This window comes from Bombina bombina, chromosome 10, assembly GCF_027579735.1.
Source record: "Bombina bombina isolate aBomBom1 chromosome 10, aBomBom1.pri, whole genome shotgun sequence".
NCBI classification, from domain to species: domain Eukaryota; kingdom Metazoa; phylum Chordata; class Amphibia; order Anura; family Bombinatoridae; genus Bombina; species Bombina bombina.
This window is the reverse complement of record NC_069508.1, coordinates 50,412,159-50,429,136: the sequence shown is the minus strand read 5'-3', so window position 1 is coordinate 50,429,136 and position 16,978 is coordinate 50,412,159.

Here is a 16,978-nt window from a genome sequence, read left to right as displayed (position 1 = left end):
TAATAGCTATCGTACCTAGTTAAAATAAATACAAAGTTGCCTGTAAAATAAATATAAATCCTAAAATAGATACAATGTAATTATTATTTATATTGTAGCTATATTAGGGTTTATTTTTTAGGTAAGTATTTAGTTTTAAATAGGAATAATTTATTTAATTATAGGAATATTATTTTGTTTAATTTAAAATATATTTATGTTAGGGGGGTGTTAGGGTTAGGGTTAGACTTAGGTTTAGGGGTTAATACATTTATTATAGTAGCAGCGACGTTGCAGGCGGGAGATTAGGGGTTAATAATTGTAGGTAGGTGGCGGCAATGTTAGGGAGGGCAGATTGGGGTTAATAATATTTATTATAGTGTTTGCAAGGCGGGAGTGGGGCGGTTTAGGGGTTAATACATTTATTATAGTGGCTGCGAGGTTCGGTCGGCAGATTAGGGGTTAATAAGTGTAGGTAAGGTAGTGGCGACATTGGGGGGGCAGATTAGGGGGTAATAAATATAATATAGGTGTCGGCGGTGTTAGGGGCAGCAGATTAGGGGTTCATAGCTGTAATGTAGGTGGCGGCGGTGTCCGGAGCGGCAGATTAGGGGTTAATAGTATAATGCAGGTGTCAGTGATAGCGGGGGCGGCAAATTAGGGGTTAATAAGTGTAAGGTTAGGGGTGTTTAGACTCAGGGTTCATTTTAGGGTGTTAGGTGCAGACTTAGAGAGTGTTTCCCCATAGGAAACAATGGGGCTGCGTTAGGAGCTTAACGCTGCTTTTTTGCAGGTGTTAGGTTTTTTTTCAGCCCAAACTGCCCCATTGTTTCCTATGGGGATATCGTGCATGAGCACGTTTTTCCAGCTTACCACTACCATAGTCAATGCTGGTATTGAGGGTTGAATTGGAGCTAAATTCTGCTCAACGCTCCTTTTTCTGAGCCTAACGCAGCCACTCAAACAACTCTAAATACCAGCGTTGTCTTAAGGGGTGCGCTGGGAAAAAAAGCAGCGTTAGCTACGCGGGTCTTTACCGACAAGATTTTCTAGAAAAAACTATACTTGCAGATTGTTTTAAAATTAATTGAAAATAAGTTTGAAGGATTCTAGTCCTTAAAAGAAACAAAAAACAATATACCTATATTTTAAACTGGCAGAAGTGCATATTATTTTTTGACATTTATGGGTGTCTACACGTCCTCCACATCATTTAAAAAATGTTCAGCAACAGAAGGTATTTTGTTACAGTTTTAACATAAATGCATTTACTTTATTATATGTTTTTATACTTTATAATAGCTACCTTTTGTACTTTTTACTGATGTTTATATTTTGTATTAAAAACTAAACCAATGCATGAATAAATGAAATTAGGTTTCTGGTCTGAAGGTAGCAAATATATAAAACGGCGGGTCCTTGTGTAAGATAGCTCCCATGTCTGATCAGCAGGTAACATGTTAATAGTCACCAGAAACTATTGTTGTACCTCAGAGGTTGGAGGTTTGAAATGACAGTAAATTCACAGTCTAAACTTTCTTGATTCAGATAGAACATGCAATTTTAAACAACTTTCAAATTTACTTCTATTATCAAATTTACTCTGTCACTTGGTATCCATTGTTGAAAAGTAAACCACAAACAATAGTTAGTACAGCAGCTGCCTGAGTCTATGAGGCCGAATTATCAAAGGTCTTGAGGACTTGATCTGACAGTGCGCTCTCCGTATTCAGCATTGCACCAGCAGCTCACAACAGCTGCTGGTGCAATGCCGCCCCCTGCAGATTCGCGGCCAATTGGCCGCCAGCAGGGAGGTGTCAATCAACCCGATCGTACTCGAGCAGAGTTCTGTGTAAACTGTAGTTATTCACAGCGTTTCTATTAGCTCAATTAGAGCGGTATATTTTAAAATACAAGTGGACTGTAAACATCGAGAAGCAAATAGGATTGGCTGCGTGTTCCACTAGGGATATTGGGAAGAACCGGAGCTGCACGATTTTGGAGAACTTTTGGTGACAGTACCTGGAAACAAGTGGGGACATTTAGACATCCAGCTGCCATTCCTTACCTCATAAGATTGAGGTTTTATTTGTGAGTAGGGAGAACCTAAGGGTTAATTGTTTTTATATGTGTTTGCCTTTATTATTAAATTGATCTGCACCATGAGAGGTGTTTCTGTGCGCTTGTTTTTATAGATTCCTGCAGCTGTACCTCATTACTAAACCTGAACCTTGAGTTGTTTTGGACGAGCAGCACTGAACCCCGCTCTCTATCATATTTCAAGTTTTAACACCAGAAGGATAAGACTTTTTTCACATATATTTTACATTGTCAATATTTTGATTAGTATTAAATTTGTTTTATCATATGTTTTTTTCCTTCTTAGCAGTTTTTATTAATTAATGATTATACTGCTGTAAATGATTCACTATATTACTATATATCTAATATCTGCAACATATCTGCAAAATCTTTTTGTGAGAGTGCGCAATTCAGTTTACAGTGGCAATACACAATTAGGTGTGTCTACCTCTGTAGCATTGTTCTTGTTTTATATATATATATATATATATATATATATATATATATATATATATATATATATATATATATATAAAAATAATACACATATATCTATCTGTATATACAGTATATACATATTATATATATATAAATAAATAATACACATATATCTATCTGTATATACATATTATATATATATAAATAAATAATACACATATATCTATCTGTATATACAGTATATACATATTATATATATATAAATAAATAATACACATATATCTATCTGTATATACAGTATATACATATTATATATATATAAATAAATAATACACATATATCTATCTGTATATACAGTATATACATATTATATATATATAAATAAATAATACACATATATCTATCTGTATATACAGTATATACATATTATATATATATATAAATAAATAATACACATATATCTATCTGTATATACATATTATATATATATAAATAAATAATACACATATATCTATCTGTATATACAGTATATACATATATATATATATATATATATATATATATATATAATACACACATTTATATTTATTAGACATGTGTAGAAACCAGTACTCATTTGTTTCCTATAAATTACCTTAGGGGTTAAAAATACTTACCTTTAACTTGCTGGAGAACTGCGCTGATCCCAAACCTTCTTCACAGAGCCCAGGGGCATACTAATAGGAGGCTTAGCTAAGTGTATCCAAGGGCCTGCATTAAAGGCAAAGGTCCTTAAAGTGATGGTAAATCCTAGCGTTTGTGAAACACTAGGATCTACCAGTGGAACAGATAAAGGGGACTTTTAGTCATAAAGTATAAAATACTTCATGCTTAAAGTTCCTTTATTTTTCTGAAGCGTTTGCCACGCTGAGGTGATGCTATTTTGCTGTGATGTGATGCTTCCACCTCTTAGCCAATAGGCGTGCGGCCCAGCTGGTGCCATGCCGGATAGCTAGCATGCTATTGGCTAAGAGGTTAAAATGTCACCTCACAGACAAAATAGTGTTCTGCCGTGGGCTGCCTGAGGAGCTCAGTGCAGCGAACACTTCAGACAAATAAACGAACTGTCAGCACAAAGTATTTTATACTTCATGACTGAAAGTCCCTTTTATTTGTTCCACTGGTAAATCCTAGCATTTCACAAACACTAGGATTTACCATCACTTTAAGGGAAGGTCCTGGGATCCGTCATTCTAAGCCTGCTATTAGTGTGCCATGGGGCACTGTGAAGAAGGGTCGGGATTAACGTGTCTCTCCAGCAAGCTAAAGCTAAGTATGTAATGCTACCTGTAGCAAAGGAACATTTTTATTCGTTTAACGAAAAGGATGTAAATGTTTCATAAATATTCAGTATTCGTTTAATTTAAAATGAATACCAAATAGCACGGCAGTGTATGAACAATATTGCCGTTATCTCATTGCATTAAAAAATATCTATGTCAATATATTCTGGTGTCTATTAATGCTCATTAGAGCTATGTCTAAATATGGCCACTGCCTAGTCTGTCAGTGCTCAGCGCTATTATTAAAACTGGTTTGATCTGTGTGTCAGAATTGTGTGCAAAAATATCTAAGAAATCTTATTCAGGCATATCCTCTCTATATGTAAGTATTATACTCAGGGTGACTCCAAAACACCTAATACGCATTTCGCCCTCTGGTTATCTAAAAGGTATAACAGTAAGGGAAAAAGAGTATAACAGATACATCCAACAAAACAATATTATTTCCATATTCTATCGTACTCATCCTGAGAAATATCACATTGACCCTTCAATGGGCTGAACCAGGAATTCCCTGTGAGTTGTGATCCAACCACCATAGAAAGTAATGAAGTTCACTATAATGCAGATTCTCGCAGAAGAAAGTAAATGTGACAGGGAGCACCTGGAACTAATAAATTTTTTTTAGTCACGTACAGATCAAATTAAAGCAGTCTCTAGTGTAATTTACTTTGCATTCATTTCTAATTTTGTAAACCTGTCTTTTTCCTTCACTTTTAAAAGAGCAATGCATGTTTTGAAACTATCTCTCCAGCCTACATTCAGCAAGATAAAATAACGAGATCTAGAGGAGTAGAATGCTTAGATCATTTTGATACAAACTCAATAAACATTCATGTCCAAGGAGCTCATTTGCCGAAAGACTAATTTTATAGAAATATAAGGAACCCTTCAAATTTTAATTTCTTGTTTATGATTTCACCTGTTTTTGTAAATTACTGTGCATCTTGAATAAAAGTTTTATGGTTTCATTGAATACAAATTTTACTGCATATTTTAAGGGTGATTTGTATGGCATAATGAAAATTTGCAACTTGCAGTGAGTTAAATATGAGAGTGTCTTTTAAAAATACCTTAAATACTGAAAAAACAAAAAGGTACTAATGTAAAGTTGATGTCTATAATTTAGAATACTGCACTATATATATATATATATATATATATATATATTTTTTTTTTTTTTTTTTAATGGACAGCATTTAAAACTCAATTTATCTTAAAAAGTATGCACAGGCACTCATAGGGCTACATTTATCATAGGTCGAGTGAATCATGTCCTCCAGACCTTGCTACGAGTGGACAGCATACACTGCTTGCATTTAACATTGCACAAGCATTGCACAAGTAATACTTGTGCAATGTCGTCCTCTGCTCTTTGGCGACAGTGGCTGTCGATAATCCTGTAGACTTCTATGAGGTGCACTGTAAAATAAAATCTAATAGCTATCGATTGCGCACTAACCTCACACCATGTTAGATCAACTGAACTAAACCCGAAGTGAGTTAGGAATACTTTCAATTCCTATGTTCTTCACACAGAAGACATTTTTTAAATATATATTTCTATAAATACTGTATATATTTTTTATTAAATATATTTCTATACCTATATTAATAATAATAATAATAATAATATGATATATTTTTATCAAAATGTATGTATGTATATATATATATATATATATATATATATATATACAGTGTGTGTATATATATATATATATATATATTGTGTGTGTGTGTGTGTGTGTATATAAGTATATATATATATATATATATATATATATGTAGCAAGAAACTTGGGGCGCGATCCGATATAGATCGCATTTTGCGGCGCAAGCGAGGGAACCCACGTCGCCCGCAGTTTCAGCTCGCAACTCGAGCCATCCAATATGCGGCGCCGTCACTTGCTAAAGTGGCGCAAGTCTCACAAACCAGCGATGTCCAGAAATCTGCGTAAGTACAGATTTTTGGAGTCGCCAGTGACTTGCGCCACGTTAGAAACTGCCGGCGCCTATAAAACCTGACTAAAGTCTAAATCACCCGCACTGTCTAACACGCCTCCTAAACATAGCCCAACACGTCTAACACGCCTCCCTAACATAGCCCGACACGTCTAACCCTCTATCCGCTATCCCCCCTCACTATCCTAACAATAAAAAAGCTATTAACCCCTAAACCGCCGCTCCCGTACCCCGCCGCAACCTAATAAAGTTATTAACCCCTAAACCGTCGCTCCCGTACCCCGCCGCCAGCTATATTATATCTATAACCCCCTAAAGTGAGCCCCTAACACCGCCGCCATCTATATTAAAATTATTAACCCCTAATGTAAGCCCCTTACACCGCCGCCATCTCTATTAAAATGATTAACCCCTAATTTAATCTACCTACCCCGCCGCCAGCTATATTATCTATATTAACCCTAAGTATATTATAGTTAATATAGGTATTACATTATATATATTAACTATATTAACCCTAATTATATTAGGGTTAATATAGTTAATATAGTTACTATAGTATTTATATTAACTATATTAACTCTATCTAACCCTAACACCCCTAACTAAATTTATATTAAATTAATCTAATTCATTTATAAACTAAAATATTCCTATTTAAATCTAAATACTTACCTATAAAATAAACCCTAAGATAGCTACAATATAATTAATAATTACATTGTAGCTATGTTAGGGTTAATATTTATTTTACAGGTAAATTGTTAATTATTTTAACTAGGTATAATAGCTATTAAATAGTTATTAACTATTTAATATCTACCTAGTTAAAATAATTACCCAATTACCTGTAAAATAAATCCTAACCTAAGTTACAAATACACCTACACTATCAATAAATTAAATAAACTAAAAACATCTATGTTAAAAATACAATTAAATTAACTAAACTAAATTACAAAAAAAAAAAACACTAAATTACAAAAAATAAAAAAATTACAAGATTTTTAAGCTAATTACACCTATTCTAAGCCCCCTAATAAAATAATAAACCCCCAAAATAAAAAAAATTCCCTGCCCTATTCTAAATTAAAAGAATTTCAAAGCTCTTTACTTTACCAGCCCTTAAAAGGGCCTTTTGTGGGGCATGCCCCAAAGAATTCAGCTCTTTTGCATACAAATACAATACCCCCCCATTACAACCCACCACCCACATACCCCTATTCTAAAACCACCCAAACCCCCCTTAAAAAAGCCTAACACTACCCCCCTGAAGATCTCCCTACCTTGTCTTCACCACACCGGGCTGAACTCCTGATCCGATCCGGGCGATGTCTTCCTCCAAGCGGCAAAGAAGAATTCTTCCTCCGGCGATGTCTTCCTCCAAGCGGCAAAGAAGAATTCTTCCTCCGGCGATGTCTTCCTCCAAGCGGCAAAGAAGAATTCTTCCTCCGGCGACGTCTTCCTCCAAGCGGCAGCAAAGTCTTCATTCTTCCGGCGGCATCTTCAATCTTCTTTCTTCGCTCCGCCGAATGAGGTACCTTTAAATGACGTCATCCAAGGTGGCGTCCGCCGAATTCCGATTGGCTGATAGGATTCTATCAGCCAATCGGAATTAAGTTAGAAAAATCTGATTGGCTGATTGAATCAGCCAATCAGATTCAAGTTCAATCCGATTGGCTGATCCAATCAGCCAATCAGGTTGAGCTCGCATTCTATTGGCTGTTCCGATCAGCCAATAGAATGCGAACTCAATCTGATTGGCTGATTGGATCAGCCAATTGGATTGAACTTGAATCTGATTGGCTGATTCAATCAGCCAATCAGATTTTTCTAACTTAATTCCGATTGGCTGATAGAATCCTATCAGCCAATCGGAATTCGGCGGACGCCATCTTGGATGACGTCATTTAAAGGTACCTCATTCGTCGTTCAGTAGTCGTCCGGGATGGATGCTCCGCGGCGGCGGAGCAAAGAAAGAAGATTGAAGATGCCGCCGGAAGAATGAAGACTTTGCTGCCGCTTGGAGGAAGACGTCGCCGGAGGAAGAATTCTTCTTTGCCGCTTGGAGGAAGACATCGCTGGAGGAAGAATTCTTCTTTGCCGCTTGGAGGAAGACATCGCCGGAGGAAGAATTCTTCTTTGCCGCTTGGAGGAAGACATCGCCCGGATCGGATCAGGAGTTCGGCCCGGTGTGGTGAAGACAAGGTAGGGAGATCTTCAGGGGGGTAGTGTTAGGCTTTTTTAAGGGGGGTTTGGGTGGTTTTAGAATAGGGGTATGTGGGTGGTGGGTTGTAATGGGGGGGGGATATTGTATTTGTATGCAAAAGAGCTGAATTCTTTGGGGCATGCCCCACAAAAGGCCCTTTTAAGGGCTGGTAAGGTAAAGAGCTTTGAAATTCTTTTAATTTAGAATAGGGCAGGGAATTTTTTTTATTTTGGGGGTTTATTATTTTATTAGGCGGCTTAGAATAGGTGTAATTAGCTTAAAAATCTTGTAATTTTTTTTTTATTTTTTGTAATTTAGTGTTTGGTTTTTTTTGTAATTTAGTTTAGTTAATTTAATTGTATTTTTAGATAGATGTTTGTAGTTTATTTAATTTATTGATAGTGTAGGTGTATTTGTAACTTAGGTTAGGATTTATTTTACAGGTAATTGGGTAATTATTTTAACTAGGTAGATATTAAATAGTTAATAACTATTTAATAGCTATTATACCTAGTTAAAATAATTAACAATTTACCTGTAAAATAAATATTAACCCTAACATAGCTACAATGTAATTATTAATTATATTGTAGCTATCTTAGGGTTTATTTTATAGGTAAGTATTTAGATTTAAATAGGAATATTTTAGTTTATAAATGAATTAGATTAATTTAATATAAATTTAGTTAGGGGTGTTAGGGTTAGATAGAGTTAATATAGTTAATATAAATACTATAGTAACTATATTAACTATATTAACCCTAATATAATTAGGGTTAATATAGTTAATATATATAATGTAATACCTATATTAACTATAATATACTTAGGGTTAATATAGATAATATAGCTGGCGGCGGGGTAGGTAGATTAAATTAGGGGTTAATCATTTTAATAGAGATGGCGGCGGTGTAAGGGGCTTACATTAGGGGTTAATAATATTAATATAGCTGGCGGCGGTATAGGGGGATTAGATTAGGGGTTAATAATTTTTATATAGGTGGCGGCGGTGTAAGGGGTCAGATTAGGGGATAGATAAGGTAGATGACAGCGGTGTAAGGGGTTCTAATTAGGGGATAGATAAGGTAGATGGCGGCGGTTTTAGGGGCTCACAGTAGGGGGTTAGTTTATGTAGATGGCGGCGGGGTCCGGGAGTGGCGGTTTAGGGGTTAATAACTTTATTAGGGATTTCGGGGGGGGGGGATCGCGGTTGACAGGTAGATAGACATTGCGCATGCGTTAGGTGTTAGGTTTATTTTAGAAGATCGCGGTTGACAGGGAGATAGACATTGCGCATGCGTTAGGTGTTAGGTTTATTTTCTAGTTAGTTTAGGGAGTTACGGGGCTCCAATAGTCAGCGTAAGGCTTCTTACGGCTGCTTTTTGTGGCGAGGTGAAAATGGAGTAAGTTTTCTCCATTTTCGCCACGTAAGTCCTTACGCTGCATATTGGATACCAAACTGCGCTGGTTTGGTATACCTGCCTATGGCCCAAAAAACTACGGGCGACGGCAGAAATATACGCGCGTAACTTCTAGGTTACGCCGTATATGTGATACCAAATCAGCGTAAATATTGGCGTCGCCGGCTTTTGCGGGCGACGATTTTTATCGGATGGACCCCCTACACTCACTGGACTTTTTTCAAAACACCAAAATTTAATGTGACGTTTCGGAGATAGAGTATCCCCTTCCTCTCTGAACAAATTGTTATCTAGACTCTTATCTTAAGTGTGCCAAATAATACCTCTGCTCCTATTTTCTTCAAATTATTGTAGTACCTCCAGTTCTTAAAATTATTAAAATCATATTTTATAAGGTTCCTCTCTCTTATGTCCTGTGCTCTACTTAAAACATGGCGGAGGATCTAAATAAAAAAGTAAGATAAGTTAACCCCTTTGGCATTATGGAGACATCTGTCTATAATATGTATAGCATATTTTTTTTAATAAGATATGAAAACCATAACAAAAATATATTTTATGCAACACTGTCAAAATGAATGATTACAGTACATAAATGAAATAATTACAGCAGTAGGTCGCTAAAATGAACAATACAGAATAAAAACTAAATTTTCTTTCTTATTTCCTTTTAAAGGGACATGATACCCAGATGTTGAAGCACTTGAATCTGATGCAGCATAGCTGTAAAAAGCTGACTAGAAAATATCACCTGAACATCTCTATGTAAAAAAGATATATGTTACCTTAATTTTCATAAGTATTCACACCCCACTGTAAAGAGACTTTAAGCAGCCAGTCAGGATGCTTGTCCCAGGACAGGCTAGGGAGCGTGCATCTGGCATGTGCAAGCACAGTCATGTTATTTTCCTATTCAGTTTAAGTAAGTTTTATGGAATCTCATGAGATCACAACAAAGGCAAAACATTACCTCAGCACTGCTGAAGATGATTGGCTATTGTTTGTTTGTTTGTTTTCTTCAACTTCCAGCTGGGCAGAAGCTGAAGTATAACTTTTTACACAGCACTTACTCTGGTGAGCTGAGGAACTTTTGAGGTAAAATATCTTCCTTTTTTACATAGCGATGTTCAGGTGATACTTTCATGTCAGCTTTTTACAGTTATTCTGCATCACTTACAAGTGATTTAGCACATGGGTATTATGTCCCTTTAATGGCAAAGCATAATGACACATTAAGCTCTGAAAAGAAAAGCCATCAATATAGCATGTTTACATTCCGGCACGGAATAAACATTATTGGTACTTGCAAATAGGTATAAGGAAAAAACACGTGAGCATGTCTCAGTTAATAGTATAATAACACCAATCACTTTAGTTCCTAAAGGGTTTTTTTTTTTTAAATGACCAAGGACAGGGATATTCTTTTTACATTCCTCTGCTTTAACAAACATTGTAGAATATTAATAAAGAAAATTTTTGATCCCATAGAAATTATGCAGAATGGCCTTAGGCAATCTTTTCTTGAAAAAAAATAAGGGAGACTTGGCCATCAACAAAAATTTCATGCAGAAATATCGACAAACTATACAGTAGTTACTTAAAACTACACTTTATTTAATATATTTAATAATTTAAGCATCAATTTAAATATATTTTGCATCCATGTTGGGTCTTCTGATAAGGATAAATAGGGATAGATATAAAACAAGCATTAAAAGTGTGTTTGCAAAACACAACTGTGTAGAAACCCTGTTAGATAGTAACCCATATTCCACAAAGCCTCGTTTGCACACTCTATTTTGTTTCCTTTTTTTTCATCTGTCCCTGTCCACATACATTACTTTATAGAAACTTAGGCCTAGATTTGGAGTTCGGCGGTAAAAGGGCTGTTAACGCTCCGCGGGCTTTTTTCTGGCCGCACCATAAAATTAACTCTGGTATCGAGAGTTCAAACAAATGCTGCGTTAGGCTCCAAAAAAGGAGCGTAGAGCATTTTTACCGCAAAAGCAACTCTCGATACCAGAGTTGCTTACGGACGCGGCCGGCCTCAAAAACGTGCTCGTGCACGATTCCCCCATAGGAAACAATGGGGCTGTTTGAGCTGAAAAAAAACCTAACACCTGCAAAAAAGCAGCGTTCAGCTCCTAACGCAGCCCCATTGTTTTCTATGGGGAAACACTTCCTACGTCTGCACCTAACACTCTAACATGTACCCCGAGTCTAAACACCCCTAGCCTTACACTTATTAACCCCTAATCTGCCGCCCCCGCTATCGCTGACCCCTGCATATTTTTTTAAACCCCTAATCTGCCGCTCCGTAAACCGCCGCCACCTACGTTATCCCTATGTACCCCTAATCTGCTACCCCTAACACCGCCGACCCCTATATTATATTTATTAACCCCTAACCTGCCCCCCACAACGTCGCCGACACCTGCCTACACTTATTAACCCCTAATCTGCCGAGCGGACCTGAGCGCTACTATAATAAAGTTATTAACCCCTAATCCGCCTCACTAACCCTATCATAAATAGTATTAACCCCTAATCTGCCCTCCCTAACATCGCCGACACCTAACTTCAATTATTAACCCCTAATCTTCCGATCGGAGCTCACCGCTATTCTAATAAATGGATTAACCCCTAAAGCTAAGTCTAACCCTAACACTAACACCCCCCTAAGTTAAATATAATATTTATCTAACGAAATAAATTAACTCTTATTAAATAACTTATTCCTATTTAAAGCTAAATACTTACCTGTAAAATAAATCCTAATATAGCTACAATATAAATTATAATTATATTATAGCTATTTTAGGATTAATATTTATTTTACAGGCAACTTTGTTATTATTTTAACCAGGTACAATAGCTATTAAATAGTTAAGAACTATTTAATAGTTACCTAGTTAAAATAATAACAAATTTACCTGTAAAATAAATCCTAACCTAAGTTATAATTAAACCTAACACTACCCTATCAATAAAATAATTAAATAAACTACCTACAATTACCTACAATTAACCTAACACTACACTATCAATAAATTAATTAAACACAATTCCTACAAATAAATACAATTAAATAAACTAGCTAAAGTACAAAAAATAAAAAAGAACTAAGTTACAGAAAATAAAAAAATATTTACAAACATAAGAAAAATATTACAACAATTTTAAACTAATTACACCTACTCTAAGCCCCCTAATAAAATAACAAAGACCCCCAAAATAAAAAAATGCCCTACCCTATTCTAAATTAAAAAAGTTACAAGCTCTTTTACCTTACCAGCCCTGAACAGGGCCCTTTGCGGGGCATGCCCCAAGAATTTCAGCTCTTTTGCCTGTAAAAAAAAACATACAATACCCCCCCCCCAACATTACAACCCACCACCCACATACCCCTAATCTAACCCAAACCCCCCTTAAATAAACCTAACACTAAGCCCCTGAAGATCTTCCTACCTTGTCTTCACCATCCAGGTATCACCGATCCGTCCTGGCTCCAAGATCTTCATCCAACCCAAGCGGGGGTTGGCGATCCATAATCCGGTCCAGAAGAGGCTCCAAAGTCTTCCTCCTATCCGGCAAGAAGAGGACATCCGGACCGGCAAACATCTTCTCCAAGCGGCATCTTCGATCTTCTTCCATCCGGAGCGAAGCGGCAGGATCCTGAAGACCTCCAGCACGGAACATCCATCCGGACCGACGACTGAACGACGAATGACTGTTCCTTTAAGGGACGTCATCCAAGATGGCGTCCCTCGAATTCCGATTGGCTGATAGGATTCTATCAGCCAATCGGAATTAAGGTAGGAATTTTCTGATTGGCTGATGGAATCAGCCAATCAGAATCAAGTTCAATCCGATTGGCTGATCCAATCAGCCAATCAGATTGAGCTCGCATTCTATTGGCTGTTCCGATCAGCTATAATATAATTATAATTTATATTGTAGCTATATTATGATTTATTTTACAGGTAAGTATTTAGCTTTAAATAGGAATAATTTATTTAATAAGAGTTAATTTATTTCGTTAGATAAATATTATATTTAACTTAGGGGGGTGTTAGTGTTAGGGTTAGACTTAGCTTTAGGGGTTAATCCATTTATTAGAATAGCGATGAGCTCCGGTCGTCAGATTAGGGGTTAATAATTGAAGGTAGGTGTCGGCGATGTTAGGGAGGGCAGATTAGGGGTTAATACTATTTATGATAGGGTTAGTGAGGCGGATTAGGGGTTAATAACTTTATTATAGTAGCGCTCAGGTCCGCTCGGCAGATTAGGGGTTAATAAGTGTAGGCAGGTGTCGGCGACGTTGAGGGGGGCAGATTAGGGGTTAATAAATATAATATAGGGGTCGGCGATGTTAGGGCAGCAGATTAGGGGTACATAGGGATAACGTAGGTGGCGGCGATTTGCGGTCGGAAGATTAGGGGTTAATTATTTTAAGTAGCTGGCGGCGACGTTGTGGGGGGCAAGTTAGGGGTTAATAAATGTAATACAGGGGTCGGCGGGGTTAGGGGCAGCAGATTAGGGGTACATAAGTATAACGTAGGTGGCGGTCGGCAGATTAGGGGTTAAAAATTTTAATCGAGTGGCGGCGGTGTGGGGGGACCTCGGTTTAGGGGTACATAGGTAGTTTATGGGTGTTAGTGTACTTTAGGGTACAGTAGTTAAGAGCTTTATAAACCGGCGTTAGCCAGAAAGCTCTTAACTCCTGCTATTTTCAGGCGGCTGGAATCTTGTCGTTAGAGCTCTAACGCTCACTTCAGAAACGACTCTAAATACCAGCGTTAGAAAGATCCCATTGAAAATATAGGCTACGCAAATGGCGTAGGGGGATCTGCGGTATGGAAAAGTCGCGGCTGAAAAGTGAGCGTTAGACCCTTTAATCACTGACTCCAAATACCAGCGGGCGGCCAAAACCAGCGTTAGGAGCCTCTAACGCTGGTTTTGACGGCTACCGCCGAACTCCAAATCTAGGCCTTAGGTTCCAACTTGTGTAGATTTGACTGGACAGTGGGTTTAAAACCAAACTCTGAATACCCTCAACTGTATTCTAAACTGCTTTTGAAGAACAGATACTACTCAATACTATTATAATTAATGTTTTGATAAAACAGCAGGAGACAGAAGTTGTGAGACTTCCCTTACTGTATATCACAAATTGAATATAAGGTCCAGAGACATTTGTTAGGTTAAGTCTGCCAACAGATACATTAACCCACTTCAGTAAAAGAATGCATTATGGAGAAAGCAGCTAGCAGATAAAAGTGAAAGTTATGTTCTCAATAAGATATTCTCCACCACAGAACACCACCAGAGCCATACAGCAAAATCAGTGCACTGCAACCAAGCCAGCCAAATAATTCTAACTGGCCCTGAAGAGCCCCTTTGAGTGAGTCACCTGTTTTTCTTCAAATGCTGAAGACCAAATAAACCATGGGCGCGATCCGATATATGGCGCAGGCTTTGGCGCAAGCGTGGAAACCTGCGACGCCCGTAGTTTCACCTCGCACATCGACCTATCACATATACGGCGCCGACAGTTGCTAAAGTGCCGTAAATCGGACAAACTAGTGATGTCCAGAAATAAGCGTAAGTACAAATTTCTGGTGTCGCCAGTGACTTACGGCATATCGGATGAGAGCTAATGTAATTCTATTGGCTGATATGAATAGCCAATAGAATAAGAGCTACTGTAATTCTATTGGCTATTCTAATCAGCCAATAGAATTACAGTAGCTCTCATCCGATTGGCTGATTTGAATTTGAAGGCTCAAATCAGCCAATAGGAATTCAAGGGACGCCATTTTTAATCGCGTACCTTGAATTCCTATTCAGTGTACGGCGGAGATCGTATGAAGAGGATCCTCCACGCTCCATGGCTCCGGTCTTCAGTTCCAGCATCGGCGATCTTCAGTTCCAGCATCGCCGGTCTTCAGTTCCAATAAATACAAAGTTACCTGTAAAATAAATATAAACCCTAAAATAGCTACAATGTAATTATTAATTATATTGTAGCTATCTTAGGGTTTATTTTATAGTATTTAGTTTTAAATAGGAATAATTTAGTTAATATTAATAATATTTAGATTTATTTCAATAATAATTAAGTTAGGGGATGTTAGGGTTAGACTTAGGTTTAGGGTTTAATATATTTAAAATAGGTGGTGGCGGTGTAGGGGGATTAGATTAGGGGTTAATATATTTAAAATAGGTGGCGGCGGTGTAGCGGGATTAGATTAGGGGTTAATATATTTAATATAGGTGGCTGCGGTGTAGGGGGATCAGATTAGGGGTTAATAAATTTAATATAGGTGGCGGCGGTGTAAGGGGGTCAGATTAGGGGGTAATACATATAATATAGGTGGCGGCGGTGTAGGGGGATCAGATTAGGGGTTAATAAATTTAATATAGGTGGCGGCGGTGTAAGGGGGTCAGATTAGGGGGTAATACATATTATATAAGTGGTGGCGGTGTAGGGAGGTCAGATTAGGGGGTAATACATATAATATAGGTGGTGGCGGTGTAGGGGGTCAGATTAGGGGGTAATACATATAATATAGGTGGCGGCGGGGTCCGGGAGCGGCGGTTTAGGGGTTAAACACTTTATTAGGGATTGCGGTGGGGGATTGTGGTTGACAGGTAGATAGACATTGCGCATGCGTTAAATGTTAGGTTTTATTTTGCAGGTAGTTTAGGGAGTTACGGGGCTCCAATACTTAGCATAAGGCTTACTACGCCTGCAATTTGTGGCGAGGTGAAAATGGAGTAAGATTTCTCCATTTTCGCCACGTAAGTCCTTACGCTGTATATTGGATACCAAACTGCTCGGGTTTGGTATATCACTCTATGGGCCAAAAAACTACGGCCGAAGGGTGAAATATATACGAGCGTAACTTCGATGTTACGCCGTATATAGGATACCAAACCAGCGCAAAATTTGGCGCCGACGGCTTTTACGGGCGACGCTGCATATTGGATCGGGCCCCATATGCGTTTCATTGCTGCTACCAGTTACAGCTCATTCATGAGCATAAGTCTACTTGAACCGTCTTTATGACTCATTCTTCTCATAAACTCAAATAGCAGGTTTGGCATAGAATGGTTTATTCCTAGTGTACACTTCTCCTTATCCAAGAGTTCAGCAGAGAAACATTAAAGGGACAGTCTACACTAGACTTTTTATTGTTTAAAAAGATAGATAATCCCTTTATTACCCATTCTCCAGTTTTGCATAACCAACACGCTTATATTAATATACTTTTTACTTTGATTACCTTGTATCTAAGCCTCTGCAGACTACCCCCTTATTTCAGTTATTTTGATAGACTTGCATTTTAGCCAATCAGTACTGACTCCTAGGTAACTCCACGGGCATGAGCACAATGTTACCTATATGGCACAAATGAACTAACACCCTCTAGTTGTTAAAAAATGTCAAAATGTTTTCAGATAAGAGGCAGCCTTCAAGGGCTAAGAAATTAGCATACCTAGGTTTAGCTTTTAATTAAGAATACCAAGAGAACAAAGCAATTTTGATGATAAAAGTAA